This window comes from Talpa europaea, assembly GCF_964194135.1.
Source record: "Talpa europaea genome assembly, chromosome: 9".
In the NCBI taxonomy this organism is placed as follows: domain Eukaryota; kingdom Metazoa; phylum Chordata; class Mammalia; order Eulipotyphla; family Talpidae; genus Talpa; species Talpa europaea.
The window spans coordinates 80601383-80628058 of NC_140076.1; the positions used below are offsets into that span (position 1 = coordinate 80601383).

A 26676-nucleotide genomic window follows, 5' to 3' on the forward strand; every position below is an offset into this window, starting at 1 on the left:
TTATTACTGCTTTTCTCTCTCTCTTTTTTTTTTTGATCTTCCTCACCTAGGTTCCCAACTCTTGTATGTATGCATAAATAAATAAAATAAATCTTTAAAAAAAAAAAAAGGCCTCCCTGGTGGCGCAAGGTGTTAAGATACAACCTATGAAGCTCTCTGCAGCCACTGAAGCACGAGTTCGATCCCCAGCCAGGGAGCAACCCACGCAGCGCAGCAGACCTCTCCTGACTCGCCCGCTGCTCCCCTCAGCAGTGTACTTCAGTCAATCTGTCTGTTCTGTTCCCCACTGTCTCTGGTGAATCCTCTCATCCCCCACACCTCTGGCCTGTACCCCAGCTCTTGTATACATAAATAAATAAATCTTTAAAAAAAAAAAAAAACCCTCTTAGAAGGCAAGGACAGTTCTTTAGAACAATAATATCGCTGCTATGGCCCAGCATGATTCCTTGCACAGGACAGCAACCCAGTAAGATCCTGTTGGGTGATTGAGAGGGAAACTTTTATGAGCATTTCATTCCTAAAGGGCATGTGTAAATTCGGCTCCTGCCCAAGAGTCTATATGTAATCAATGACAATTGAGCAATATTAATTCAGACTAGCTACTCACAGCTTCCAGTGTCTCCTATTGATACCGGAATTGTCAGGCCTAGTCTCCCAGCCAGGAACAGATCTCAGGCTGCAGGGCAGCGCTGAATCCCGGCCACTAGACCCCCCAGGGTTGGTGTCTCACGAAGCAGGAACTTCGCAGTCGCTCAGGCAAGCAAGCGAGAAGAGGCAGGTTCGTTTATAGAAAGAAAAAGTTTATTGAGGAGAAAAAGAGCAGAAATAAAGTGGGACTCCCAGGCCAGGGAACCAGGCCTGGGAGGGGCAAGGAAGCCAAAGTGGAGTCGTGTCTCAGGGAATATATACCTTTTTTCCCTCATTATTCTAAAGCTTCACCAGTCTCTCTGTGATTGGTTAGTTTTCGGCTGTCTCACTTAATTTGCTACTGAGTGGGGATATTCGCATTTTTTATCTAACAGCTTTTTCTTTCCCCATTTGTTGCATCTTTAAATTTATGGCCCAGTCTTCTGGATGGGCATCCCTGCATTGAAGTTAAACAGCTGCCCTTCTAATGTGTCCATAAATTAAACCACTCTCCATTTCGCCAATCTCCACCTCCCTTTACCACCAGGACTAGCATTAACAATGTTGTCCTTGGTTCTGGGATGTTTGTTTTTCCTAGTGGAATGGGTTACTTTTCTTTGGTTGTCCTTATCTCTGAAGCCTCCCTAAATTCTTCAGAGGTCCCCTCCTGCACTGTCCCTAAAACTGCCTAATTTCTAGCTTGCCGTGTGTCTCACTATCAGGAGACTCTCAGATGATTCCTGCAGATTTATTGACTTCAACCAGCTAGCAAATCCCGGAGAGGTTGTATCCAGTGCAGATACTGCATTCTGAAATTACAATGCCTACAGTTGTTCAAACGCGTCTATCTGCAAAATGCCTTCCCATGTGCTTAACTCCTACTAAAAAGGAAAATGCTGAGTAATGCATTGCAGTGTGTCTTACTTCTAGACGATGAATATATATAAAGAGATGGAGGATGGGTGAAGAAGCAGTTCATAAGAATCCTTTTGCTAGGTTTGGTTATGTCAAGACTACGCAGGAGAACAGATCTGATTTTTATCAGCACTAAGTTTGTAGTTTCTTGATATATGTGAAAGAGCCAATCGGTATCTATAGCTCCCTCTACCCACAGGAAGGAAACAGGAGAAAACGTCCTCAAGACAAATGAACAAAGTGTACAACCAAAGCCCCAGACTTGGGGTCTCTCCGATTTACTGCAGGAACCAGGGGAAAATCTTCCAGCTCAGCTATGGATTTTAATTGAAAACAGGCTCCCTCTCCCCACCACCATAACTGTGACTCATCATCTGTGCCCCAGGCCAAGTGTTTTACCAAATACTCTGCATCACCATGGCAACGGCTCTGCTCGTGGCAGCCCTCACTTGGGTGTGGTTACACTAAATACTACCGCCTTTTTTTAGTATCTATTCAACTAGATAGAAACCTGAAACATTAACCACAGGAAGAGGCCATTTGCACCAGCGAATTGTCACACTGCAGTGCAAGAAACAAAGAAACAAAGAAACAAGGGGTGACCCAAAACACACAATTAACTCTTTGTTAGTAAAAAAGCAACTTTCTGTTAACAACTATTCAATGTATGTCTCTGCTGTGACTTTAGCCAGACAATAAATAACCTGACCATGATGGAACTTGAAACAGTGATAATTATTGAGGTCTTACTCTGAGGGTCCTTAATCCTCACAGCATTACTTGAGATTATTCCTATTTTACAGGTAAAGAAACTGAGTCACCCAGACTTGAGGTTAAGATTTAAACCCAGGCAGCCAGATCCACACCCTTAATTAACCATATGTCTGATTATAGGAGAACTAGTTCCAGTTTTAGCAGAGGAAGACCCTCACAAGTTGCTTGCCTATGCTCTTTCTGTTTTGCTTTGTCAACAAGAATTAAATTATATCACGCCTTTAAAAACTAAAATAGGAGGGATTTCTAATTTACATTAATGGTTAAGGAAACAAAAGCAGAAGAAGAGGTGTGGAGACCTGGCCCCTCGGGAGCCTCCCACATGGGTGCATAGGGAGGGGCTGGATTTGGTGCCCATCAAGCTACGGTCCTTCTGATTCCTAGGGCAAGTTAGGGAGAATTAGGCAGCCTCAAGGACAGTGCAGGTGGGCACCTCCAGAGAATTAGGGAAGGCTTCAGAGATAAGGGCAATAAGAGGAATGTAACTAATTCCACTGGGAATAATAAACATCCCAGGACTAAGGTTGACATTGTTACCAAAGGCAGGCCTCAGTTTCCCTCAGCCAATAAAGGAAGGTGGAGTTTGGGAAAAGGAGAGTGTTTTAATTTATTGACAAATGAGGAGGGCAGCAGACTCATGTCTGGAAGACCACTGTCCTGCCCTTTGACAGAGTGCAGGGAAATTTATGCAAGGGGGAGATGGGAAGGGGTCAGCACTGATACCAGTGGGCGACAGCCTGTTTTTCTTCAATAGCTGATGTTTGACTTTCTGTTCCTTAAAATGCAGGGATGCTCATCTGGGAGACTGGGCCATAAAGATAAATCTATCAAACAAGGGGGAAGCTGCAACAAATGGGGACAGACAAACTTGTTAACTGTATCAATAAGACAGTCAGTAAGGAGGACCAAAGACAAGGAATGTGACAGTCCCCCCCAACCCCAGTAGCAGATTAAGTGATACCAACAAAAACTAACCATTCACAAAGAGACTGGTGGAGTTTTAGAATAATGAGGGAAAGAAGGTATATATTCCCTGAGACATGACTCCACTTTGGCTTCCTTGCCCTTCCCTGGCCTGGTTCCCTGGCCTGGAAGTCCCACTTTATTTCTGTTCCTTTTCTCCTCAATAAACTTTTTCTTTCTCTAAACAAACCTGCCTCTTCCTGCTTGCTTGCCTGAGCGTCTGCGAAGCTCCTGCTGCGGCTTCATGAGACACCAACTCATGGGGGTCTAGTGGCAGGGACTCAGCGCTGCCCCTGCAGCCTGGGATCGGTTCCTGGCTGCTAGGCCTGAAAACCTACAGTTCCAGTATCACTTCCATCCAGCAGCTTCACTTTCTGTCAGAGCCACAGATTCTGTCTGCCTGGCCATGTTTCTCACAAACGCCATGTCTTGTCAGAAGGGGGTTCTGCTGGGGCTGGATCAGGCCAAAGCCAGGTCATTACCAGAAACACAATTGCAGGCCTGATCCCACGGACAGAGGCCCTCAGTGCCTCAGGATAGCGTTATGCCTCAGAGAAACATGTTCCAGGATGTCCCAGGCTGCTGGACTATTATTAGCTCATGGTCCAGAGCCATTACTGAGACTCAAGATGAAACAGGAGGCAAGGATGCATTCATTCAATGTGTAGCTAGGAGTGGAGGTTTGGTTGAATCTAAACTCAAAAACAAACTGAGAATTAAAATTAACTACTTATTTAACCACTGGAGTGTCTTAAGTATTCTGTCATTGTTGGCTAGCAATTTTCTTGGGTCCAGTTCAGGTCATTAAAGTTCCTCTGGGCTTACAGTATTGTGCTGGGTCGTGATGCAAAATAGCCATCCCACAATAAGCCAGTGTGCTAGGCTTGGTCCCTGCATTGTACCCTGCCTTTTACAGGCCAGCAAAATGGCAAAGCCAGAAATTCGCCTCATGGGCAGAGTGCAGGCACTGCAGCAGAGCTGCCTGGGCTCACACCCACCTCTGCTGTTCATTAGCAGTGGAAGTGGGCAAGTTGTTTTGCTTTCCTGCCGCTCATACCTCGTTAGTAAAAAAGGAAACAGTGATAGTGTTACAGGGCAGGAAGAGGGGCAGCCCAGACCCGGCAAATCTGCCTGCTCTAAATAGGTTCTGTCATCTGCCACATTATTTCCTACTTCTTAGGATTGTTGGAAGGTCAACGAAACGAATTCATTGTAACTGTGCCTGGACCATCCTGCCATACATTTCTATCTCAGATTTAAGAATTGACCATTTGGTTGAGCCTATGATACTTCTCCCTGAGTTCAGCTACCCTCTGAAATGTGGCATGTGAGACCCTTCATTTGCTTGCTCACTGGGATGCCACTGTATAAAAAGCCTTACTTATCTAAGTCGTCCCTATTTTGCACATTTTCAGTTTTTTTTTTTTAAGTATTTACAGTCCAAGGGGGGCTTAACAGAATGTTGGGACTCCAACGGAACAAGGCAAGCACTATCACTTTTTTTTTTTATTTATGCATATAAGAACTGAGATGTAGGCCAGAGGCGTGGGGGGTGAGAGGATTCACCAGAGACAGAGTGGGGAGCAGAACAGGCAGATCCACTGAAATACACTGCTGAGGGGAGCAGCCGGCGAGACAGGAGAGGTCTGCCATGCCATGTGGGTTAGCTTCCCGGCGGAGGATAGAACTCATGCCAGAGTGGCTGGTGATAGCTTGATAGCACTGAGAATTTAACCCCTGCACCACCAGGGAGGCCCCAAGCACTATCACTTTTTTAAGTAATTCTGTTCTCAGTCCCAACCAATTGATCACTAGGATCATATTCAAAAGGGAATTGGAAAGCATGGGTTCAGACAGATTTCAGAAAAAAAGGATCATAAAGACACCTGGTTTGCTAGGAGACTAAAGCAGGAATGGCCAGCTCTGAGAACGTGACCCAATTCCTATCGTTTTCATTCATAACACTTGGGATGGGGGGCAGGTACAAGCTGCCATCAACCTCCCCACATTATCTCAGGATTTCTAAAAAGGAGAAGTCTAGTGTAACAGTCTGTGGGGGAGGAAATAGTACTTATCTTGTAGCTTCTTTTGGGACAGCAAAACATTATTTACTCGGAGGAGTCTTTGCAGAAAGCACTTATGAAGAGAATGAGGGACTGAAGCCCCCCAAATTGCTCCTGGATTCCTGCACTTCTTTCTTTTCCCACACAATGGCAGAAGCCAAGTTACATCAAGGATTTATTTACACTCATTATGTTTTAACATTATTTTGATAATTTCATACATATCCACTCCCCTTCCCTAGTGAGATCAATCTTCATGAATCCCCTCTAGATGTACTAGCGGGGCAAGATCTCCATAGGATTGACCAGAGTCATTTTCCTGGTGTAAAAAATTCCTTTTGAATTTCCAGCTAAATGCCCTCAGAGTGCAGGGAGAAAGGCCTGCCCACTAACTGGAAATGTCTCTGAAGAATGGGCCAAAACTTCTAGCACCAATAAGATGACTGATGATGCAATCCAGTGACAGGAGCTCTTGGATGACATGACTCTCAGTAACTTTGCCTCACTGGGTTCTTCCTCCATGTGGGCAGGCTGGGCACACACTGACCAGTCCTGCCACCCATGCCAGCAGTGGGTAAGGTGTTTTGTATGCCAGGCAGTAACTTACTCAAGTGCCCAAGTGGGCAGGTCACAAGTAAGTGAAGAGGGAGGTGTCCCTGGGACAGCGCCGCCCTATACCCAGGCTATTGCTGCCATGTAGAGCAGGGCATTTCCAGACTTCCCTATATTTTCAAGAGAAGTCTGAAATTCAGGTTGTTATATGAAACCTCCTGATGTTTCAGGGTGGCGAATGATTAAAATACTTTTGAGGCTGCAGGGCTGGCCAAATATATACAGGTTGCTCATTTACAACCTCTGGCCCCTAGGGACACCCATTCCCTCCCCCTTACACTTTTGCTTCTGGCCTTCAAAGGTTTTGGTGAATTTGGACCTCATCATATTAAGCTCAGGCTCCCCATGATTACTGGCCCAGCTATTGTACATTCATCATCTCGTGTCATCCTCCACAACAACACTGTGAGGGAGGGACCCACATCATAGCCACACACACGTGAGAAAAAACTGAGGCTTAGAGAGTTTAAGAAACTCACCTAAGGTCACAGGCAAGTACACAGTGGGGACTCGCCCTGGACAGCCAGGCACCCTAGCTGAGGTCGGGACTCCACTGGCACCCTAGCCCTGACGTCTGGGATTCCATCAGCACTCCAAAGAAACTTATGTAACTCTCCCTTAGTAAAGGATAGCGGTGTTAGAGTTTTATCAATGATTTTCTTAAAAATAGCGATTTTAAAAGCCACTGTGAAGCAACTCAATGACATGGATTGAAATATCTGAACTTATGAAATTTGGCAAAGTGTTGCACATGGGGGGAGAGAGGGGAGGAAGAGGCATGGAGGGCTGCTGGGTTTCTGTTTTCTCACTGTTGTAATGAAAACAGAGACAGTAAACGGGGTGGGAAAGTTTGCATGGGCTTTCACCAGAGTCAGTTTCAATTTTTTAAAATTACTTACAACAGTGTATTGTTACCAAGAAACTGTAACCAAGTTACTACATGAGTGGAGAAAACACACACACACACACACACACACACACTCTTTCCAATGGAGTGTCCTGACTCATTCTTACTAGTCTTTAATACCCCCATTCACAGACCAATCTCCGTAACAGCTATGACAGCATCATTTCTTCCAGAGAGCCATAAGGAAATAACATATCAGGGGTGTGTGTGTGTGTGTGTGTGTGTGTGTGTGTGTGTGTTTGAAATGGGCCAGGACAGCTGGAAAGGGAGTTGAATGATCTTGAACAATTTCCCCAATAGCTGTTTAATCAGATTAGCTTAGGACACTGACATTTTTTTAATAGAACCACTATGTATTTTAGGGAAACTGATTCAACACTGACCAGCTACTTCCCTGAGGCAGTGGGTGCAATGGTTATTCACACCAGCTCTAGCACCAAACTGCCTGGGTTTGGTTCCCAATGTATTTACTTACTAGCTATGCCTTCTTTGATATGTTTTCTAACCTCTCCTCTATAGCCCCATCTGTAAATTGGGGATAATGATAGATCTCACATTGTGGGGCTGTTGTAAGGATTCAATGAGATGAAATAGATTAAATGCTTAGAACAGTGGGTGGCACATGATTTACTCAACAAATATTAAGTTTCTTATTATCATCTCTCCCAAGAAAATGCAAAAATCAAAAATGCTGATTCCATCAACCAGTGATTCTCAAAAAAAGATGTCACCTCTAGAAAGTATCTGGAGTCTGTCTTATTTTGGTTATTACAATGATTGGCAGGCACTGCCAGCATTCAGTAGCTAAATAGATCAGGTTTAGACATTAGCTGTTCTACAATACCAGTGTCAGTACAATGGTGAACTGCCCCAGATCCTACACAACTTTATTATCCTTTTGGTTTTTACATAGGTAAAAAATTTGTTTCTAATTATTAGAATCTGGAACCTAATTTGTTATACATATCAACGCAAAGCAATTTTTGTACGACCTGAATATAACTGAATTTTCCAGGAATGCAAGTGTCATGTACATGAAGGGAAGCTAAACCTTCCCAGGAATCGTTCACATTTTATTCAGTTAGATGACTAACAACAAATTTGAGTCACTGACATACACACCTGTATTAGTCAGTATCCATAGCGATTGCATCACAGCAATTCTATGAGTACTTGCAAGATTTTTACTCCATCCTTATGTCTTTTAAGATAACTGTGGCTGACTAATTACATATTGGCATTGATAGCCTTGTATTATAAATGATTTCCCTTTTATTTCTCCTTTACATGACCCTTTGGCCAGTTTATTGTTAAGTCATGCATGTTCATGTTGTATTATCTATGAATTTTGTTTCAGGACAGCAAAGGGAGTGTTACAGGGGAATGTTGTTGGATGTTGGACCATAAGTGATAGAGGACCATACTCACAGAGCCCACAATTAAAGGAGAATTCATGAACTGCCACATCATGCAAACAACAAAATTCTTTAATGGGTTAAGTAGATGTTAAATGTTGACTATGTTGGTACCTGACATGGTAAGCAGAATAATGCCCCTCCCCAAAGATGTCCACATCCTAATCCGTAGGACCTATGAATATATTTGATAACATGGCGGAGGGGAATTAAGAGTGTAGATGGAATTAAGGTTGCTCATCAGCTGACTTTAAGCTAGGAACTATCCAGGTGTGCCTAAAGGAGTCACAAGAATCCTTAAAAGTGGAAGAGGGAGGCAGAAGAGTGAGAGAGAAAGATGTGATTATGAAAGAGGTAGAGATATGATGCTGCTGGCTTTGAAGACAGAAGAAAGGAGCCATAAGCCAAGAGATGTGGGTAGTCGGCAAAGAAACAGATTCCCCATGGAGCCACCACTAGAAAGGAACACAGGTCTACCAACACCTTGATTTTAGCCCAGGGAGCTCCCTGTTGGAATCTACAGATCTGTGTTGTTTAAATAGCTATGTTTGTGAAAATTTGTTACAAAAGCAATAGAAAACCAATATATCTGAAAATATGGCATAGTATTAAAAGAAAGAAAAGATTGTTTAATAATTTATTAATTTATACATAGTTTACATCACTGTTCATTTTTTTACAATGTTTGCTTTCTTTTCTCAGGTGTAGTCCCCATAGAATTTCCAACACCAATTCACCCTTGCACCATCACCATAGTCCCTTGTGCTCTTTATGCCCTCGTTTTGAGCCCTCTTCCTCCCCCTCCCTTACAGAATGTCTCTTACTTATAGTTGTCTGTTTTTGTTTGGTTTGGTTTGGTTTTTTATTGTTATTATTTTTTTCTCTGATCCCTTATTTGGCTCCCCTATATTCCTCCTATAAGTGAACCATCCAATATTTTTCTTTTTCCTTCTGACTTATTTCACTAAGCATAATCCCTCCTAGTTCCATCCATGTTGCTGCGAATGGCATTAGTTTATCTTTTTTATTGCTGAATAGTGTTCCATTGTGTATATATACCACCTCTTCTTGATCCAGTCATCTATTTGGGGGCATTTGGATTGTTTCCAAGTCTTACCTGTTATAAATAGTGCCGCAAAAAACATAGGGGTGCAGGTATCCTTTTGAGTTAATGTTTTTGTGTCCTTTGGGTAGATCCCTAGGAGTGGAATTGCTGGGTCATATGGTAGCTCTGTTTTCAGTAGTCTGAGGAACCTCCACACAGCTTTCCATAGTGGTTGTACCAGTTTGCATTCCCACCAGCAGTGTAGGAGAGTCCCTTTTTCACCACATCCTCACCAACATTTGTTGTTGCTAGTTTTTTTAAATACATGCCATTCTTTTTTTATACAAGATTTATTTATACAAGAACTGGGGTACAGGCCAGAATTGCGGGAGGGTGAGAGAATTCACCAGAGACAGAGCAGGGAGCAGAACAGGCAGACGGGCCGAAAACACGGCTGAGGGGAGCAGCAGGCAAGAAAACAGTGGTCTGCCCCACCATGTGGATATATCCCTGGCCGGCCGGGAACTGAACCCAAGCTGCAGAGGCTGCAGACAGCTTCACGGTGCTGCGCTCAACCCACTGCACCACCAGGGAGGCCCAATATGTGCCATTCTTACTGGTGTAAGGTGGTATCTCAATGTGGTTTTGATTTGCATTTCCCTGATTATGAGGGATGTTGAACATTTTTTCATATGCCTGTTGGCCATTTGCATTTCCTCTTTGGAAAAGTGTCTTTTTAGTTCTGCCCAATTTTGGACTGGGTTGTTTACTATGGTTTTGTTGAGGCACTGAGTTCTTTGTAGATCTTTGCAATCATCCCTTATCAGTTGTATTGTGTGCAAAAATTTTCTCCCAATCAGTAGGGTGTTTCTTTATTTTGGTTAATGTGTCTTTTGCTGTGCATAAGTTTTTTAGTTTGATGTAATCCCAGCTGTTAATCTTTTCCTTTACTTTCTTTGCTTTGGGGGGGGGGGTGAGTCTTTAAAGATGTTACTGAGATGTCATGTAGTGTTTTACCTATATTTTCTTCTAGATATTGTATGGTTTCAGGTCTTATGTTCAGCTCTTTTATCCATTTTGAGTTAATTTTTGTGCATGGTGTGAGGTAGTGGTGTGAGGTAGTGGACTAGTTTCAGTCTTTTGTTTATGGTGGTCCAGGAAAAAATCAGAATTGTGAAAACACATACACAACTGGGATTAAATTTTTGTTTGTTTATTGTTTATTTCATAATCATAAGCTTAAGTCTGCAACCTAGCTAGATTTGGATGGAGATAAGGAAAACACTGGACCCCAAAAACAGTAGGGAGCGCAAAAAGATTATAGAGTATTTTGAGCAGATAGGAATGAAGGGGGCTGCTCTCCTAAGCTGCAGGAGGGACGGTCTGGTGGTTAAGATAAAGCACAGGTCAAATGTACTAAACTGGTCTGCAGTCAGCAATGGTGATCTTTTGCTGGTCTTAACATGTCCGCACCCATAGCACTCCAAGGCTTTCACATTATCATGCCCTCCTTCACCTTGCCAAAGACCGCATGCTTCCCATCCAACCACTCAGTCTTGGCAGTGCAGGTGAAAAGCTGGGAACCATTTGTTCTGGGTTCAGCATTTGCCACTGACAAGATTCCTGGACCTCTAGGCTTCAGGATGAAATTCTCATTGTCAAATTTCTCCCCATAAATGGACTTGCTGCCACTGCCATTATGGTGAGTGAAGTCACCACCCTGGCACATAAATCTTGGAATAATTCTGGGAAAGCAGGAAACTTTATAACCAAACCCTTTCTCCCCAATGCTCAGACCAAAAAGTTCACTAATGGAGCAAGCCTCAAGGTGTAAAATCCAACAGACTCAGTTTTGAAGTTCTCCAAGTCCCTAATCATTCAGAAGCCATCAGTTAAAGGTGCAAACTATTAGATATTGAGAAAGCTGTAACCTATTCATTTATTGAGGAAAGTTAGGCTTAAAAGTATATTTAAAAATAAAGATGTATAAAATCTTCCTAATTATCCAAAAGATGATCATAGTAGCCCCAATTTTACCTGCTGATCACAAATTATAAGATGCAGGATAAAAGCCAATGGAAGAAATAGGTCACTAAATATACTTGCAAGGCCCCAAAGATGTCCATGCTATAGTCCCCAGAACCAATGAGTGTGTTACTCCTATGTCAAAAGGGACTTTGCCAAGTGTGATGAAGAGCCTTGAAATGGAAGGAATGAATATCCTGGATTGTCTGTTGGGCCCAATATAATCGCAGGGGTTAATGAAGAGGGAGGCAGAAGAGTGGGAGGAGATGTGATGACTCCAGCAGAGGGGGCCCTGAACCAAGGAATGAGGGCACCCTCTAGAGGCTAGAAACGAACCTCCCCAGAGCCTTCAGGCCTGCAGTCCATTCCCATGAGACCCATTTCCCACTTAGCCTTCAGATCTTATATTACCAGATCATAAAACTGTATTATTTTAAGTCACTAAGCTGTAGTGATTTAGTACAGCAACAGTAAGAGGAGAGTAAACACCACTGTGTTTTGGCGATTACAGGTTAATGTGCAGTTTGGATGAGAACATAGTAATACAAATCGTCAACAAGTTCTGTGATGTTCCTTTGTGTGTGCTCAGTGGTAACATAAGGTAATTTCGAAAGAAAGGAAAGGAAAAATCTTTATAGGAAAGAAATGAAAAATACGCTGTTGCTACACCTTAATTGGAAGGATCATAAACACAAACTTTATAGAAAATACTCTTGCAAGCATTTCCACACCAAAAGACCGTGATCAAAAGCTACAAGAAATCTGGTATTCTTCATAGCGCATTTTCCACATCCTGGTAAGATGTCACTATTGTGGCGAGACTATTAACCAAGCTTAAACCTTTCCTCTCCTCATATACAAAGTCAGCCTAGAAACCTAAATTTATAGTTTCTTAAGCAAAATACACAAACAAACATGCATCTCAGGAAAGAATGACTCATAAGCAAAAAGATCTATGATGTTAGTGTTACTTCTCAATATCTATCAAAAGTTTATGTAATATTATCAGAAGCAGAGGTAAAAATGGCAGTACATTTTTCTCTGAATTACTGTTTTTGTGCCCCCTGCTGGGCATTTCAGTGCCATCAGCTAGTAATGAGAGAAGGGACATGGGAGAGACCTCTAAGACCTTGTTGTCTTTACAGGAAGAATGTCATTGAGGTGTTACTAAGTTCACTACATAGACTCTCCTCTATGACAACTAACTCCTATATAAATCCATATCTTAAGGTTTTAGTGCCCAAAATTGTTAAACTTCTTCTAAGAAGGTAGTTCTTTTTCATTCTAAAGGAAATGTAACATACATAACATCATGCAAAATGTCAAGAACCACCTCCATTTATATCATCTTCAATTAGTTTTGTCTGGTTTTGAAGGCTGTAAAAATGAAACTTCAATATACTCTTGTAAAATATACTCATATGCCTGACTTTTTTTCACTGAACGTTATGTTGCAAGATCCACCAGGTTGTCATGTGAGACACAGTTCACTCTCAGCTCAGTAAAGAAACTGTGAATTTAGCACAGCTTATCTGTTCTACTGCCAGTGGGTATTTGAGTTGCTCTCACTTCGAGCAGGTTGAAAAAGAAGGGACCAGAAGTAGAAAGTGCTTTAATGGTACATGCCAGTACCATGGCTCAGAAGTTTGATCTGAAAGCAAGCAGAGATTTTTTCTTTTATTTTTACAACTTTTATGTTGTTTAAAGTTTCCTAGCAAGTGCCATTAGTACTTTCTCTGTATTATAATAGAAGAAAAGAAAGAACTTATTTTTAAAAACATGCTACCCTTTCTTCACCTTTAGCTGCTACCCCTTTTCCCCGACAGTAAGATTTCATCTGTATGCCTTTTTTCACTTCCGCTCATTCCTCCGTCCTCCAATCTGGCCTCCAGCTTCACTTTACCTAAACAGTCATCATGGAGGTCTCTAATATGTTCTCTGTTGTTAAGTCAAAGGACATTTTTAGGCCTTTGTCTCATGTTCCCAACTTTTTTTTAAGATTTGTTTGTTTATGCGTATAAGAAATGGGGTACAGGCCAGAGGTGTTGGGGGTGAGAGGATTCACCAGAGACAAAGTGAGGAACAGAACAGGTGGACTGACTGAAATACACTGCAGAGGGGAGCAGCAGGTGAGACAGGAGAGGTCTGCTGTGCTATGTGGGTAGCTCCCTGGCTGGGGATCGAACTCATGCTTCACTGGCTGCAAATAGCTTCATAGGTTGCGTCTTAACCCCTTGTGCCACCAGGGAGGCCCCCAACTTTTTTTTTTTAATTTTTGGACAATATAAGATTTCTCCCCTCAGGTGTGGTCACCATAGTTCTCCTACCACCAAAGTGCCCATCGCCCATCACCATATTCCTGGTGCGCCTCTTCCCCCTACCTCTTGTTTTCACCCCTCCCAACTTCCTCCTCTACTCATGGATGCCTCGTGTCTATGGTAAGCTTCCAAGGTTTGTCTTTCTCCCACACTCTGGCTGTTTTTCTATATTCCACATATAAGTGAAATTATCCAATATCTTTTTCTTTCTAACTTATTTTGCTTAACATAATCCCTTCCAGCTCCATCCATCTTGTTGCAAATGGCATGAGTTTATGTTTTTAGGATCACTGAGTAGTATTCTATTGTGTATACCACAATAGAATAGTATTCTATTGTGTATACCACATTTGCTTGATCCACTTATCTGTTTGGGGCATTTAGGTTGTTTCCATAGGACTACCGTAATTGTGCTATAATAAACATAAGAGTACAGCTTTTCTTTCAAATTAGTGTTTTTATGTTCTTTGGCTAGATTCCTCAGATTGGAATAGCTGGGACCTACAGCAGATCCATTTCTAGTGTTCTGAGGAATCCCTACACAGCTTTCCCTAGTCCCATATTCTCCACATCCTCACTAGCACATGCTACTTCTGGCATTTATAATATGAGCCATTCCCCAGTGTGAGATGGTATCTCATTGAGGTGTTTTTTGTTTGTTTGTTTGTTTTAAATAAATTTTATTTTTATATTCCCCATACAATTGCAACACCCTTATTTTGACCCCAAACCCTCCCCTCCCCGCCCCCCCCACCAGCTCCCATAGAGTGTCTCTGGTTCATAGTTTGTTGTTGGTCCCTTATTTAAGTTTTCTAGATTCCTGCTATCAGTGAGACCATCCGGTATTTTTCTTTTTCTTTCTGGCTTATTTCGCTGAGCATGATCCCTTCCAGCTCCATCCATGTTGCTGCAAATTCCATGTGTTTATCTTTTATGAATGCTGAGTAATATTCCATGGAGTATATGTACCACATCTTCTTGATCCAGTCATCTATTTTTGGGCATTTGGGTTGTTTCCAAAGCTTAGCTATTGTAAACAGTGCTGCTATAAACATAGGGGTGCAGGTGCTCTTTGGAATTGATGTTCTGTGTCCTTTGGGTAAATACCTAGGAGTGGAAATGCTGGATCATATGAAAGCTCTATGTTTAGTAGGTCAAGAAATCTCCACACAGCTCTCCATAGTGGTTGGACCAGTTTGCACTTCCACCAGCAGTGCAGGAGAGTTCCTTTTTCTCCACATCCTCGCCAACATTTGTTGTTGCTATTTTTTTTAATATGTGCCATTCTCACTGGTGTAAGATGGTATCTTGTGGTAGTTTTGATTTGCATTTCCCTGATTGCAAGTGATGTTGAACATTTTTTCATATGCCTGTTGGCCATTTGCATTTCCTCTTCTGAGAAGTTTCTTTTTAGCTCTTCTGCCCATTTTTGACAGGATTATTTTCTATGTTTTCGTTGAGTCTCATCAGCTTTTTGCAGATTTTTGTGATCAGTCCTTTATCATTAGTGTTGTGTGCAAAAATGTTCTCCCAGTCGGTGGGGTTTCTCTTTTTTTGGTTATTGTCTCTTTTGCTGTGCAGAAGCTCTTTAATTTGATGTAGTCCCAGCTGTTTATCTTTGCCTTCACTATCACTGCTTTGGGTGATGTATCTGTAAAGATGTCTTTGATGTGCATATCATGTAGTGTTTCACCTATATTTCCTTCTATGTATTTTATGGTTTCAGGTCTTATGTCTAGTTATTTAATCCATTTTGAGTTGATTTTTGTGTATGGTGTGAGGTAGTGGTCAAGCTTCATTTTTTTGCATGTAGCGACCCAGTTTTCCCAGCACCATTTATTGAACAAACTTTCTTTGCTCCAATGCATATTCTTTGCTCCTTTGTCAAAGATTAGTTGACCATAAATCTATGGGTTTATTTCTGGATTTTCTATTCGATTCCATTGGTCTGTGTGTCTGTTCTTGTTCCAATACCATGCAGTTTTGATGATTATGGCTTTGTAGTATAGTTTGAAGTCTGGGAGTGTGATGCCTCCATCCCCACCCTTTTTTTTTTCAGAGAGTTTTGGCTATTCGGGGGTTTTGGTGATTCCATATGAATTTCATCAATAATTGTTCTATTTCTGTGAAGAATGACATTGAAATTTTTATTGGAATAGCATTGAATCTGTATATTACTTTTGGTAGGATGGCCATTTTATTTTTTTTTATAATAAATTTTATTTTTGTAATCCCCATACAATTGCAACCCCCTTATTTTGACCCCAATCTCTCCCCTCCCGCCCTCTACCCCCCATAGAGTGTCTCTGGTTCATAGTTTTTTGTTAATTTTGATTTTCACTTTCTTATAGTTATTCATTTTCCTAGTCCCTTATTTAAGTTTTCTAGATTCCTGCTATGAGTGAGACCAGGATGGCCATTTTAATAATGTTTATTCTTCCAATCCATGGGCAGGGCATGTCTTTCCATTTCTTTGTGTCTACTTCTATTTCTTTTAACAGTGTTTTATAGTTTTCTTTGTATAGGTCCTTTACTTCTTTTGTTAGATTTATTCCCAAGTATTTGATTTTTTTGTTTCAATAATAAAAGGGATGGTTTTTTTGATTTCTTCTTCTTCAGATTTATTGTTTGTGTATAGGAAGGCTACTGACTTTTGCGTGTTGATTTTGTATCCTGCCACTTTACTGAACTGATTGATGAGTTGAATTAGTTTTTCTTTCTTTCTCTATGTATATTATCATATCATCTGCAAATAGTGATAGTTTGACTTTTTCTTTTCCTATTTGGATTCCTTGTATGTCTTTCTCTTGTCTTATTGCTCTGGCTAGGACTTCCAGTATTATATTGAAAAGCAGTGGTGAGAGTGGACATCCTTGTCTTGTTCCAGATCTTAATGGAAATGCTTTCAGCTTTTCACCATTGAGAATGATACTGGCTGTTGGCTTGTCATATATGGCCTTTATGATGTTGAGGTATGTTCCTTGTATCCCAAGAATTTCAAGGGCTTTTATCATGAATGGGTGTTGCACTTTGTCGAAAGCTTTCTCAGCATCTATTGATATTATCATATGGTTTTTATATTTCTTTTTGTTGATGTGTTGGATAATGTTGATTGATTTTCGGATGTTGGACCATCCTTGTGTCCCTGGCATGAATCCTACTTGGTCGTGGTGAATTATCTTATGGATACATTGTTGGATTCTGATAGCTAAAATTTTATTGAGGATTTTTGCATGAGTGTTCATTAGGGAGATTGGCCTGTAGTTTTCCTTTTTTGTGTTGTCCTTGTTTGGTTTTGGTATTAGTGTAATGTTGGCTTCATAGAACATGTTTGGTATTATCCCTTCCTTCTCAAATTTTTGGAAGAGTTTGTGAAGGTTAGGCACCAATTCGTCTCTGAATGTTTGGTAGAATTCATTTGTAAATCCATCAGGTCCTGGGCTTTTGTTTTTGAGGAGGTTTTTGATTACCATTTCAATTTTGCTGCTTGTAATTGGTCTGTTTAGGTGTTCTATTTCTTCTTTATCTAGCTTTGGGTGATTGTAGAGTTGTAGGAATTTGTCCATCTCCTCTAGATTGTTGAACTTGTTTCCATATAACTGCTCATAGTAGTTACTGATTATTCTTTTGATTTCTGCTGTGTCCGTTGTGATTTCTCCTCTTTCATTTATGATCCTGTTTATTTGTGCTTTCTCCCTTTTTTCCTTTGTGAGCCTGGCTAAGGGTTTGTCTATTTTATTGATTTTTTTTTTTTTTTGAAGAACCAGCTCTTGGTTTCATTGATCTTTTGGATTGTTTTTTTAGTTTCAATTTCATTTATTTCTGCTTTGGTTTTTATTATTTCTTTTCTTCTACTGGTTTTGGGGTTTTTTTGTTGTTCTTTTTCTAGATCTTTGAGCTTCAAGATTAGGTTGTTTCTTTGAGTTCTTTCTTGTTTCTTGCTGTGAGCCTCTATTGCTATATATTTTCCTCTTATTACTGCTTTTGTTGCATCCCATACATTTAGGATATTGGTGTCCTCCTTGTCATTCAATTTAAAGAATTTTTTAATTTCTTCTTTGATCTCCTCATTAGTGCAGTGGTCTTCCAGTAGTGTGGTTTTCAATCTCCATGAGGTAGGAGAGTTCCTTGCCTTCTTTTTATGGTTTATTTCTAGTTTGATGCATTCATGGTCAGAAAAGATGGTTGGTATGATTTCGATCTTGGTGTATCTGTTGATGTTTGTCTTGTGTCCCAGTATGTGATCGATCCTGGAGAATGATCCGTGTGTGCTTGAGAAAAATGTGTACTCCATTTTTGGGGGGTTTAGTGTTCTATAGATGTCTGTTAAGCCCAAGCGCTCTAGATCCTTATTTAGAGCTTTAGTGTCTATACTTATTTTTTGTCTCATTGATCTATCCATTGTTGATAGTGGTGTGTTGAAATCTCCCACTACGTATGTGTTTTCTCTGATGTTTGTTTTCAGAGATGACAATAGTTGTCTGATATATTTTGGTGCTCCTTCATTTGGTGAATATATGTTAATGAGTGTTATTTCTTCTTGAAGTATTGTCCCCTTGATCATAATGTAGTGACCGTTGGGGTCTCTTTTTATCATTTTGAGTTTGAAATCTGTTTTATCTGATATAAGTATAGCTGTTCCTGCCTTCCTTTTTGGACCATTTGCTTGTAGGATTATTTTCCATCCTTTAACTTTGAGTCTATTTTTATCTTTTGTAGCTAAATGTGTTTCCTGGAGACAGCAAAAGGTTGGGTTTTGTTTCTTAATCCAGCCTGTAACTCTGTCTTTTTTTTTTTTTTTTTTTTGTGGAGAGAAGGGTCTGCTGTTTCAAATTCGGGGTAGAGAGTGTGGTGGGTAGTAACTGTGCGCCTCGTCCTTCCAAAGGAACCTCTTCCCACTTGATTGAAAAGGAACCTTCTAGTCCTTCCAGGTGCCCAGCGCAAGAGGCGGAGGGTGAGCGCTCAGGAGGTCGAGCCGGGCTGGGTCTGGGCCCTTATCCCCACAGGGAGGCCGCGGCAGGCTCAGCCCAGCGGGCCGCGTGGCCAGGGCAGGGGGCCACTGCTGGACCTTCCCCGTCTGCAAGGACACTCGCCCCGGCCATCCACCCTGGTGTCGTCCCCCGCCCCCCTCCCTCCAGTCGTGCTCCCCCGCCCCCCGAGTCGTCCTCCCCCCCGCCCCCATGTCGTCCTCCCCCCCCCCCACCCGTGTCCATCCGCCCCCCGCCCCCTGGGCCGACCTTCCCCCGCCCCCGGTGTCCTCCTCCCCCCCGCCCCCACTTTCTCACCCGCGCCCCGCCCCCCTCCCGCTTCCCGCCCTGGCTGCTCAGCGAACAGGCCGGGGACGCGCCCCTGAGACACCATCTCCTGCCCCCGACCGCCTCTCTACGTGGCTTGCACGCGGTCACAGCACCCCGGCCTCGGGGGCCTCCAGGCCGCCCGACCGCGGGACAAGGGGCCTCCCGGACGCCCCCCCAGACCCAGCGCCGGCGGGAGCCCGAGCCAGCGGACGGGCGGCGGCCCGGCCGGAAGTCCTGTAACTCTGTCTTTTTATTGAAGAGTTTAGTCCATTTACATTTAGAGTTAATATTGATATGTTAGCATCTGTATTTGCCATTGTGTTTATCTTTCCTTTGATTTTATTTATTTATTCTTTTAATAACTTTTTTTTTGGCCTTCTTTTGTTGTTATTCGTCCCTCTGAGGTTCTGGCTTTAGGAGTCTTTGTAGTATTTTTTGGAGTGGGGGTTTAGTCGTAATGAAATTCCAGAGTTTCTGTTTGTCTGGGAAGGTCCTTATTCTTTCTTCATAGAGGAAGGAGAGCTTTGTGGGATAGAGTATTCTTGGGTGGCATCTGTTTTCTTGAAGTCTGTTGACTATGTCCCTCCACTCTCTCCTTGCCCGTAATGTTTCTTGGAGAAGTCTGATGTCAGCCTGATTGGTTTTCCTTTGAATGTTATCTGTTTCTTCCCTCTTGTCAGCTTCATTATTTTTTCCTTGTTCTGGATTCTTGGGAGCTTTACTACTATGTGTCTTGCTGTGTTTTTCCTTTCGTCATGGGAGTTTGGTGTTCTTCTTGCTTCTTGTATATCAATTTTCAGCCCCTTCTTCACATTTGGGAAGTTCTCTTCAATTATCTCCTTGAATATTTTCTCTGTTGCTACATCTCTCTCCTCTCCTTCTGGGATTCCTATAACTCTTATATTTCCTTTCCTCATGGAGTCAGATAGTTCCCGAAGTCTTTCTTCTATCTTTTTCCGTCGTACTTCTCTTTCCTTTTCTGTTTTGGTTCTTTTTATTTCTGTGTCTTCAAGAGTACTTATTCATTCTTCCATTTCATCTATTCTGCTTTCATTGCTTTTCCCAGAGTTCTTTAGTGCCTCCATTAATTCTTTGATCTCCTGCATTTCTTTTACTTTAGGGACTCAGTTTCATTCTTCTGATTGTTGATTATTTTTCCCTTATCATTGTTTTCCTTTATGACTTCTGTCAGTTTTTTAATCATAGCAATTTTAAATTCTCTTTCTGGAAGGCTCAGAAGTTCTTCCAAGTTACTGTTGTTGCAATCTGGGGGGTGGTTTTCTTTTTGTGGTGTGCTTTTTTCCTGAGGAGTTGCTAGGTTACGTGTGGTTCTTCTACTCCCTACTGTCTGTTTTCTAATTTGCCATATGCATTGGGACACTGTGTTGCTGGGACTGGCCGGCATCTTGGGTGAACTTTTCAGCTCCCCTCTGGCTCCTCCGGGAGCCATCTGTTGGTTTCAAGCAGTCTTTACTGAAGAAAGGTCCCTGTTCTAAAATGCTGATGTAGGGACCCGCTCCCCTGCACGCTTGGTCTGCCCTGGTGGTGGGTTCCCGCTCCCCCTCTGGGCTCGGACTGCAGGCCAGAAGGGGCCTGGCATGGGTGAACTTCCCAGCTCACCTCTGGCTCCTCCAGGAGCCTTCTGCTGGTTTCAGGCAGTCTTTACTGAAGAAATGTCCCTGTTCTAAAATGGCGATGTGGGACGCACTCCCTGCGCACCCAGTCTCTCATTGAGGTTTTGATTTGCATTTCCCTAGTGATAAGTGATGATGAACATTCTTTCGTACGTCTGTTGGCCATTTGCATCTAGATCATGTGGACCTAACAGTCTAGGTCTTTGCTTAGAGCAATTGTGCCCCTGTTTATTTCCTGTCTCATTGATCTTTCCATTGGTGAGAGTGGGGTGTTGAAGTCTCCTATCATATATCTATTTTTTTTAATGTCTGTTTTCAGATTTGAAAGTAATTGTCTAATGTATTTTGGTATTCCTTTGTTTGGTGAGTATTGATGAGTGTTATGTCTTCCTGCTGTATTGTCCTCTTCCTGAGTTATTATCCCCTTGATCATTATGTAGTGTCCATTCCTGTCTCTGTCATTTTTTTTAACTAGAAAATATTTTTTTTTATTTTTATTTTTTTATTTATTTATACAAGCACTGGGTACAGTCAGAAGCACGGGAGGGTGAGAGAATTCACCACAGCCAGATCGGGGAGCAGAGCAGGCAGAAGGACTGAAGTACACTGCTGAGGGGAGCAGCGGGCGGCAGGAGAGGTCTGCGTGCCATGTGGGACCCTCCTCCCGTGGCCGGGGAGCAGCCGGGGATTGAACCGGCACTGCAGAGGCTGCGGGCAGCTTCGCAACCCAGCGCTCAACCACTGTACCACTGGGGAGGCCCTAACTAGAAAATATTTTATCTGATATAAGTATGGCTGTTCCTGTCTTTGGGTGCCATTTACCTGTAGAATTGTTTTCCAACCTTTTACTTTCAGTTTATGTTTATCTTTAGAAGGGGTACATTTCTTGAAAGCAACATAAGGTTGGATTGTTTCCTAATCCAAGATGATATTGTGTCTTTTTTTAAAAGATTTATTTATTTATGCATGCAAGAACTGGGGTACAGGCCACAGGTGCAGGCTGTGAGAGCATCTACCACAGACAGAGTGGGAAACAGAACAGGCAGATTGACTGAAATACACTGCTGAGGGGAGAGGCGGGAGAGTCAGGAGAGGTCTGCTGCGCCATATGGGTTGCTCCCTGGCCCGGGATAGAACTTGTGCAGCAGTGGCTGTGGTTAGCTTCATAGGTTGCATCTTAACACCTTGTGCCACCAGGGAGGCCCCTATTCTGTGTCTTTTTATTGGCACATTCAGTCTGCTGATATTTAGCGTGATGATTGATCTGTGGAGTCCCACTGGAGACAATGAGGCCTCTGCCACTCTTGGAGAGTACTAGCCAAGGTCCTGCTTTTCTGTTTGCCTACTGGACCTTCACCTCCAACTCAATATTTATTCTAAAGCAGGATTCATTCAACAGAATGATGAATCCTGGCCCCAAACATACTTCTTTTCCCACCTGAAGAGTATCTTCTGCCACCACCCAAGCAAGCCCAGAAATCTAGATGACATTTCTTTTTTTAACTAAGCAGCAGCTGTGTTTAATCATCAACATTAGTTCTAGTACAGATGGAAGAGAAATGATCTAGGTTTAAAAGGGAGTAGGGTTTTTTCTCCTCCATTTATTTTAGAGGCAAGTAGAAGTGCAGAAAACAGAATTCCTAAGCTCAAACCCTAGTAAATGCTCCAGGGAGCAGAGTCCTCTCTCTTTTTCTGCCTTTATGCCCAAGCTCACTGTACTGAGGATTCTAAGCAGCCTGTTCTAGAACAGGCTCCCCTGTGATGACTTCTGCCTCCAGAGACTCTTCACTCTCTACTCCAGAATATTGGTTCTCCTCTTCTTCATCATCAGTGCCCTGGAAAGTCCTTGCTGCTACTGCCAAGTTTGAGCTCAGAGTCCCATACTGGCTGAAAGATCCACAGGGGTCTTCTCTTGGATTTCCAGCACAACTGCCATCTGAGCACTGATGTCCCTGTTAGTAGATTTTGTCTTGGATAAATCAGCATGCTCCTTACTGGGGGCCAAATCCAGGTAGTCTGTGAAATCCTGCTTCAAGGTGGGAACTTTCAGGTGCTTCTGCTAATGATGCTTGTTGTCACCTTCCCAAACTGGTAGAATTCTGTGACCAGTATGGGTCATAAACTATAGAACCAGTACATTTACATGACGTGTTCTGATTTTCTGGATAACTTGGATTTCTTTTTAGTCCCCTGTTTATTTCTCTTTTTTAATATTTATTTTTATTTATTTATATATACAAGAACTGGGTTTTAGGCCAGAGGTGCAGGGGGTGGTGATGAGAGGATTCACCAGAGACAGAGTGGGAAGAACAGGCAGACTGACTGAAATACACTGCTGAGAGGAGCAGTGTGCAAGACAGGAAAGGTCTGCTCTGCCATGAGGGTAGCTCCCTGGCCGGGGATCAAACTCAAGTGGCAGTGGCTGGCAACAGCTTGATAGTCCTGAGACTTAACCCCTGCACCTCCACAGCCCCCTGTTTCTTAGCAGTTGTCTTTACCTTCCTCTGTTAGTGCTGCTGCCACTATTGCTGCTGCTTCCTATGATCTTCTGTCTTCAAATTAAAATATAATTTCTTCAAACATTTAGGATATCTCAACTCTTGTCTTTGCAGAGTGAGGCAGCAGATACAGAGAAAAACATCTTAGCAGAAACTGCTTGTCAGGTCGGCTCTTTTCCAGGGGAACTGTCTTTTTCATCATGGCCAATTGTGTATCCGGCTAGACAAAGCATGGTTTGTCAATAAGGTCCTTCAATAGATTCCAAGTAACATGTCAAATTGGTTCCAGAAAGGTGTGACTACTGAACAGAGATGCTCAAACAAGTGTACTGAGTAGTTTTCAACTCTTTCTGTGTATGCTTTGTAGACAAAACTAGCAATGACTTGTTTCTCACAGTAGATTTCTTTCTTTCCTCTCAACCTAGCTGAGAGCAATATGCATCCTCTTGACTGGAGCCAAAGAAATATCTGGTTCTTGGTCCAGACTACAACCAAATTTCCTACATCTTAAAGACAGGGAAGTTGTGTCTCATTCAAATTTAGTCTTGGAAGCTATATGATTGGTAATAATCTTTGTCACATAAATCTTTCTGAGGCCTGCCTTGAAATGTGGAGTGAAACTTTGAATCCTGAGACAATAAAGAGATGCCTTAGTGAAGATAATGACAATGAGTATGGTCTCTTGGCTTAGAAGGAGGAATCTGAAATGTTTGCAAAGTGAGCACTAGGAGTTTGTCTTCAGCTTCCAGAGTTTTACAGAGAGCACTCAGTTTTTGAAGGTAGCCCCTTTCAATCTGGCAGATAGTTGCCCAGCATTGCATGTGCTGACAAACAGCCAAGTTATTGGTGGTGTCATCCCATTGGCTTTCATCTGGCAAGTCCATAGCTACACATGGTTTAGGACAAAATTCAGTCTTATAGCTTTCTAGCCCTTCCCACTTAGATGGCATTCTGACTCCTCTGTCTCTCTCCCAGATTTCCATTACTAAATCTTTTCACTCTCACCCACCCCACAGACTTCTCAAGTGTATCCCTGAAACGAAAGCAATTTCCAAATAGCCTTCATCACTATCTTTCCTAAAATATAAACCAGATGTCATCATTCCTTTGCTAATAGTCCCCTTATGGTGTCCCACTGATTACACCCCAAGCACATGAGTAGGGGTGGATTTTATTCTTCAGGGTTTTGAGCACCTGCCTGTTTCTCCAACCTCACCACTCCTCATATCCCCCTAATCACCAGAGCCTAAACCCCAAGTTCAGAACTTACCAAGCAACTGCTTTCTGTCCTTTGGCATGGAGAATTACTCTTGAACACCCTATAATGCAGTGTCCTCTCCTATTTCATCTGCTGGGTCAATTATTTGCCCTCAAGACTTAACTCATGTTTCACTTACTCAGGAATTTAGTAACTCACACAAGGACAGTTGGACTATTAATTTACTGTAGGTTTGCTTTTTGAGACTCTTTAGTCATTTGGACTAATGTCTAATCCTAAATGGTTTGACACAACCCTGAAGTATGGCCTACAGTAATCCTACAACTACAGAAGTATATTTGTTTCTTTAGTCACATGTTGGTGCCTTAAAATCTGTATTGAGCACTTATAAGCATTTAAAATGGTACTTTTTATTATTCACAGAATTCCAAGGCTGAAATAAGCTTTCTTAAATGAGAATTTCATAAAGAATGCTGCTTATCCAAATCAGCTGACCGCACTCATTACCAGAATCTTCTCTTATGGCTTCATCAGGCCTATTAGTCCTTACGGGCGTCAGTAACTATGAATTCAATGAAAGCAATGTTGAAAAAGACCTAACCAGCACTCTGGCATGACAACAATACAGTGGGACCGCCCTAGGAATGCATCATAATACCCATGGAACCCTGTACCTGAGGATGGCAGTGGAACATATAATTTTTTCACCTGTTTGTTTCATCTCTAAAATAGGGATAATAATGGTTATTTCCCACAATTATCCTGATGATTAAGTGACAAGAACTTTGAAATGGGAGCATTGGCACATAGATGGTGCTTAAATCTTGTGGGAGTTGATGAGATAACCTAGCGAGAAAGGGTTAAGAGGGAGGAAAACTTCCAACCTATTTCTAAACATTTCCAATTCATTTGTCATTCAACAACTAGCCTTTGAGGCCTAGAAACTATCAGTTATTGTGCTAGGCACTCAGGAGCAAGAGGAACCAGAAGGACATGGAGAAGCTTGCAATCTCCTGTGGGAGACAGACAGCACCCAAATATCTAATTACTATAAGTGCTGTAAAGGGAAAGTTCCAGCTACCTTGGCAGAATTTAATGAAGATCTAATTGAGATTAAATAAAGTACTCTATGGAGAGTACTTAGTGTACAGTCTCATAGTAAACACTTTGGTCAAGGAAGGCTTCACTAAGAGTGACAATTACATTGACACTGAAGGATTAGTTGAGTTAGCAGGTAAAAAAATGGGAGGAAAGACCACCGCCAGCAAAAGAACAACACATAGGAAAAAGGAGATGACAGTCAGGAAATTACCACACTGTCATTAGCCACCCAATGAAGAAATTTCCCTTTCTTGCACATTATTAAAATGGCTTTTAAGGGCCTCCCTAGTAGAGCAAGGGGTTAAGCATCAGCACTATGAAGCTATCCGCAGCTACTGTAGCACGAGTTTGATCCCCGGCCAGGGAGCTACCTGGCTTAGCAGACCTCTCCTGTCTTGCCCTCTGCTCCTCTCAGCAGAGTATTTCAGTCAATCTGCCTGTTCTGTTCCCCACTCTGTATCTGGTGAATCCTCTCTCCCACCCACCTCTGGCATACACCCGCAGCTCTTGTATGCATAAATAAATAAAATAAATCTTTAAAAATAAATAAAATACATATTCATCTTATAAAACCCCAAAACATAAGGCTTACAACTATTTAAATTTATGAGACAAAATGTAGATATCAACTTTGAGATATACAAGAGTAATGGTTTTTCACACTTATTTTATTCCTTTTTATTTATTTTTTATTTTTATTTATTATTTTTATAGCTTCCACTTTTTTTAATTTAAATTTTATTTTTATATTCCCCATACAATTACAACCCCCTTATTTTGACCCCAATCCCTTGTTTCCCCGCTCCCCACCGCCCCCCATAGAGTGTCTCTGGTTCATAGTTGTTTGTGGATTTTGATATTTTCTTTCTTATAGTTATTCTTTTTCCTGGTCCCTTATTTAAGTTTTCTAGATTCCTGCTATGAGTGAGACCATCTGCTATTTTTCTTTTTCTTTCTGGCTTATTTCGCTGAGCATAATCCCTTCCAGCTCCATCCATGTTGCTGCAAATTCCATGTGTTTATCTTTTTTGAATGCTGAGTAATATTCCATGGAGTATATATACCACATCTTCTTGATCCGGTCATCTATTTTTGGGCATTTGGGTTGTTTCCAAAGCTTAGCTATTGTAAACAGTGCTTCTATAAATATAGGGGTGCAGGTGCTCTTTGGAATTGATGTTTCTGTGTCCTTTGGGTAAATACCTAGGAGTGGAATTGCTGGATCATATGAAAGCTCTATGTTTAGTAGGTCAAGAAATCTCC

At 42.0% G+C, this 26676-nt stretch overlaps 1 pseudogene across 1 annotated transcript; it reads right to left on the bottom strand.

Moving 5' to 3' along the window:
• Positions 1-10737: 10737 nt before the first annotated feature.
• LOC311177767 (peptidyl-prolyl cis-trans isomerase A-like) lies at positions 10738-11050 on the bottom strand (annotated as a pseudogene). The gene has a single exon. The product of its transcript is annotated as a peptidyl-prolyl cis-trans isomerase A-like (transcript).
• Positions 11051-26676: the final 15626 nt, after the last annotated feature.